Below are 6,134 nucleotides of genomic sequence, written 5' to 3'. Positions count from 1 at the left end.
ACTATTAAGATTGTTTCGACTGTCATGGCTTTCTTAGTTTTCCTCATCTTGACGCGGTCTTGAACAACAACTTGGTCGCCGGACGTTCCTGAACCACCGGCGAAAATGATTCGGTCGACGCCTGCCGCTCTGCACTATCTTTTCCTCACTTTGTTCTTTGGCCGGGCTGCTTTCACCGGGGTCTGAGATGGGGGGAGGACTGGAAGGCATCGTTGTGGATGTTTCAGTCAGATCCGCTGGCAGGACATCTGTCGGAGCAGGCAAGGCCGAAGGTTGTTGATTTTGCTTCATTACCCGTTTCTCCAGGTGTTTCTGGATGGCCGTACCCAGCACTGCCACCTCCACCACTGCACCATACACCTCCCAAGTCATTCCCTTTTCGTCCCAGCTCACCTCTTGCACGGGTTCTGGAGCTTCATCTGCCACCACCCCGATCCGTGGTTCCGGCTCTGGGATAACCTCAGGTGCGGTCAGAATAAGCGGGCTCATGGGAGCTGTGGCAACCGAACGGAATTCCACCTGCAAGCCCACCTGCAACTCGGCATCTTTGGTCTGTATGGTCTCGGCTACGTCTGTACTACACTTGTTGGCGAGTTTTCCAAAGGTGCTTGGAAAAATGAATGCCCCGGAGCCCTCGGGAGGAGTCATGGGGCTGGTGGCCACTGATTGGTACATCACCTCCAGACTGACCTGGGTTTGCACATGCTGTGCACGTCCAGGTGACCGAGTCACGCCGAGCATCTCTTGCACGGGCCGTTTGGCATCCCTGGATTCAGTCGATTCGGTTTTCTTCAGTTTTACTTCTACATCTTCAGGCTGTGTGGGCTGATCTTTCAGACTGCAGACATTCACTTCCACAGAGGCCCTTGTGTTAGCATGTGTGCTACTTGCGTCTGTTTTCTGAGGGGTGCTTGAACCTTTTCTTCCAGAGTTTGTCTCACTGCTACTATCCCCAGAATCCCCAGGCAATCTTGGTTCTTCCGTGGTGGTATTCTGCTCAGTACTCACGCTTGTCTTCTGAACCTGACTGACCTCAATCATGTTCACCACGACGATGGAACCATCGAGACTCTCTACCTCAGTCGCTCCTCCACCCTCAACGGAAGAGACCGTCTCGGGTTCAGTAGGGCAGCTGGAAATCTTCTGCTCCCCAAACTCCTCATCCTCCTCATCCTCCAATGTACAGTCATGATTGGTCACCAGAATGGTGATCTCCTGGTTAATCTCCTGGTCAAGGTTTTGTCGGCCTAGCGCCCAGCACGTTGGTTCCTCTGCTTGGTTAACACACTTCTCTTGTTTGCACACTGCCTCATTGCTCTCTACTGCTGTTTGAGGGGAAGATAAATCCTCTTCTAATCGCTGCTCATGTGGAGTTAGAGACTTGATCTGATCTGACGTAACCTCTTGGTCGGTTTCCTCCGGGATGCTGCCGCAGATATTCTCTTGGATTGAGATCCCTGGGTTTTCAGATGCTTCTGACAGGTTTTTATCAGTTATGGCTTCATTCATAAGGGGCGAATAGTCAATACCTCTGTCATCCGGGTTTAAAATTGTGCTGGTTCCTGAGCCAACTTTCCAAACTTCACTTTCTGTCAGAACTGGACCCTCCATGGGTTTAGAGATGGGTTTGTGTTGATCCGAGAGAGGGGCAGTAAAATGTCTGAGCTTCACAATCTCACACCACTGATGGTTTTGCTGGAAAACATTTACATAAATGCATTAGTGCATTAGGTGCAGTTATTAAAAAATGGCACTTGACATGCATTAATGATAGCAAAAAATAGATTTTTTTGAAAACACATTATATTAGATAAAATTCAGTTCAAATCAGTTTTGTAATGATCTCAGATACTAACAAAAATCATAATTTCCTGTCTTGAAATTGAAGTTTGCATGTCATTTTATGTAGTAACAGTCTTACAATAGTATAGAGGAAGAGGAAGAATAGTATCAGTTGCCAATAAGCAAATTCCGTCAATAATTTAATGGTAGCTGTCTGATTCGATTCATCCACACACACACAGAACTTGCTCTGTAACAGTACCCTTTAAAACCAAAACTACGACGACACACTATGAGACCAATATTGAAAAACACCCCAACGACACATACCTCAACTGCACGACAGATCAAAAGCTGCATCCATATTTTCAAAGATTTCACAGCCAAAGCATGTCTTCACACTCCAAGCTCCTCTTGTAGGTGCTCGAAATAAGAGGCAGGCTGTAGACGGTTTGTTTTCCAGAAGAATCTCAGTGGATGGTGGTCCTTGGATTTCACTTTGGCTGCGAGTACTGAAAGCTTCTGATTTTTAGTTTCCCTGGAAACCAGACTCAACCTGGCAGTGAGTGGTAATGAAATGACAAAGTATCTCTAGCTTTATAATCAGAAGCAAATGATGGTGATTACATTTTTTTTTTCTTTTAAAAAAGAAGGGGGGGGGGGGGTCACACACGGTTCTTATGTAATACAAATTCAAATGAAAAAAAATTACTTTGGCAGACAAGGCACTAAAAGGGTGCACCAGTAATGTCTTTGTAATCTCTGCAATTTTTGATGCACTTTTCTTTTGAAATATATCATATGTCATATCAATGTAGTCACAGGAGACCAATCACAGTATGCTCAAGTTGGTGTAAAGTGCTGGACATGGTCACTAAGCTGATGCAATGATGTACAAGATTATCTTCCATTTAGTATTCCTTCTGAATTTTATTGTCGACATGCAAGTATAAGGCTGAATGGGAACTATAAGATGGCTTTTTCCAGGCTTTTTGGATTCATGTATGTGGTTGCACACTGGCCCATTGCACCTCACCATGCCATGGAGTGTGTTCTGGAGAGCTGTATTCTCTCGCCTATGTTCTCACCGAGGGCTTTTGCCAATCGCACGCTCCAGCAGAATATTTGTTGCCTAGCAACCAGCCATGTACATGTAGGTGGGGGGGACTGTGCTCATGGTAATGAAGGAGGAGGGGGGGGGGGGGTGTTCACAAAACACATGACATATTTTGAAAACAAGAGGATGCAGGCGAATGAGGAGGAGGAAGAAGAGGAGGTAGATAAGGATGTAAAGACGATGGAGGTGTGGGGGCGGAGATTATGGGCCACAAGTGGTGGAGATCAACTGTAAATTAAGTCGCGGTGAGAAACCTTTCCTCGGGATCAAACTGTTTGACATTTGCGTCTACCACAGATACGAACACTAGTGGGTACATCTTGTCTGCTTAGATCTTCAGGGAATTTCCATTAATAAACAGTTCAGGATATGTGTTTCCATTTAGCTTTTGTAGACACCTACACAATCTGGCATGAAGTGATTTTTCGTGATTTTTCATATGTATAAATGTGAAATAAACATTCCATTTTATATCTGTGTTTTAAAGGAAATGAACTGAAGATATAAACCAAAAAGAACCTATAGATTATTCTTCCTTGCAGCTGCCTGAAATCATAGGCTAAGTCTGTTCTACACCATATAAGGGAAGCTATTATGGGCTCAGTAGATGGCAGGTTTGACATAAAGTGCCTGACACAAAGCATAGCTTTGCAGGACTTTGCAGGAAATATTCTAAGGGTAAGATTGGTTCATTCTCAATCTAGTTTCCCATGGAATATATAGGCTCCGTTTACTGGCACAAAAAAAGCTGATTTTTTTGCCTCACATCTGAAAGATGATCTTAATTTGTTGCACACATGTAAACACAAATATCTGCATGAGATCCAATTTTTTTTCCAAATGTGTTTAAGTCAGATATACTTACATATCCGAACAGCCTACATGCGATCCCCGTCTCCAAGCATTACAAGGCAAGGGTGACACGTTTGGACAGCTTTTTTATGTATTATGAAGCAGAGATTAGCTTGCATTAAAACTTTGTTTTTACTGAGGCGGAAGCCTTATAGTTAAGAAATTGTGAATAAATGAACATGCTTCACTGTTACATACAGATGCATAATAATTCTCTCTCTCTCTCTCTCTCTCTCTCTCTCTCTCTCTCTCTCTCTCTCTCTCGTTAATTAATTTGAATTCATAAGTTCTAAATTCCTAATATTGTGTTGGTCCCACTTTTGCAGCCAAAACAGCCCTGACTCGTTGAGACATGGACTCCACTAGACCCCTGAAGGTGTGCTGTGGTATCTGGCACCAAGATGTTAGCAGCAGATCATTTAAAGGGTAACTAAACCCCTGCTCAGAGCTTAACTCCACCCACTGGCAATTTTCAAAAAATGCTGGAAAAGTGGGCAGAGCCCGGCGGACACAGAGGGGACGAACCGAGGGCGGGGCTGAGCGGAGGGCGTGCACCTGAGACCCGCAGTGACGGGTTGATTGACAGCTGTCAGACTCGCGAGTCGCAAAGATGGAGAATGACTGGAGTGACGCCAGCTTTGCAACAGAGCGGTCATTTCTCCTACCTTCACCTGAAGTGGAGGAGGGTGGATTGTCTGTAGACATAAACCCGGAGCCTTATCAATGCGAGCCGCTGGCTCAAACTGCGTTAACTCCCGATGCCGACGATGCTAGTGAAGCAGCCGCGCAAGAGAACTGACCTAATCTATCTGCGTCCGTGGCAACCAATTGCGTGTCAGGGTTTGAAAGCGCGTCTCATGTATGAAAATTATCTGTACACATGACGGGCGGCAATAAAATCGCAAGAAAAGCCTGACGTGTACTGACAACTGCATTATTTAACCGCATTTTCTTCAATACAATGTTAAAGCAAGTGTCAAGTGAGTTTCATTCATAATGTTTCCCCTTCATGTAACATGACAGTTCATACTGGAGTGAAGCCGTTCTCATACTGTGATTGGGGGAAACATTTCTGAGGGCGTGGTGAGCTCGTGCCAGGGGCGTGGATAGTGAGCCGTTGGAGGTACCATCCTACGTCACGATGTACCACAACGTCCAATAGGAAAATTCAACTGCAGTAGCCACCGTTCAACCTTAAGAGGGCAGCACTTTGGCGGTTTTACACCATATTTTATAGAATTAAAACACTTTATACTCAAATGTCAAAACATTTACTCGAATCAATGAACAGCATTAATAAAGCCCCAGTATTACAGATCATTAACTAAAAAAAGTTGGTTTAGGGTTTAGTTACCCTTTAAGTCCTGTAAGTTGCGAGACGGGGCCTCCATGGATCGGACTTGTTTGTTCAGCACATCCCACAGATGCTTGATTGGATCTGGGGAATTTGGTGGCCAAGTCAACACCTCAAACTCGCTGTTGTGCTCCTCAAACCATTCCTGAACCCTTTTTGCTTTGTGGCAGGGCATTAATCTGCTGAAAGAGCCACAGTCACCAGGAAATATTGTTTCCGTGAAAGGGTGTACATAGTCTGCAACAATGCTTAGGTAGGTGGTGTGTGTCAAAGTAACATCCACATGGATGGCAGGACCCAAGGTTTCCCAGCAGAACATTGTCCAAAGCATCACGCTGCCTCCGCCAGCTTGCCTTCTTCCCATAGTGCATCCTGGTGCCATGTGTTCCCCAGGTAAGTGACGCACACGCACACGCACCCGGCCATCCACGTGATGTAAAAGAAAACGTGATTCATCAGACCAGGCCACCTTCTTCTATTGCTCCGTGGTCCAGTTTTGATGCTCACATGCCCACTGTTGGCGCTTTCGGCGGCGGACAGGGGTCAGCATGGGCACCCTGACTGGTCTGCGGATGTATTTTCATACTTCCGCGCACCCTGCACATCATTAGTGCATTTCATGCTATGCAGAGTTAGACAGACGCCAATCCTCGAGTACCCAGAAGCCACCTTTTACTGTTTCTCCTGAACCAAAACAATGAGCTTATGCTGTGTTCACGCCATAACTACAGTATGGAAGAGATGGAAACCCGTCACGTTATACTCGGAGCGGTTTGTGGCTCCTTTCAATGTCAACACTATCAACACCGAAATGAATCTGCAGCAGTCAGGGGGTACAGGTAAGAGCTCTGTAAGTTCATTATTATTGTAATGTAATGTGCTCTGAGACATGAGGGAGTTTAATGCTCTCTCTCTCGTGACACTTTTGTTTGATCCTTGCATGTACGCGTTCATGTGTTTTGTGTGTGGCTCTGTAGAGCGCTCTGAAAGGGGGTGGGATCTTATGCTTTCAAAGCTAGCTCGCTATCG

This window comes from Gobio gobio (assembly GCF_949357685.1).
Source record: "Gobio gobio genome assembly, chromosome: 16".
Taxonomy (NCBI): domain Eukaryota; kingdom Metazoa; phylum Chordata; class Actinopteri; order Cypriniformes; family Gobionidae; genus Gobio; species Gobio gobio.
Note: the sequence above shows the minus strand (reverse complement) of the source record.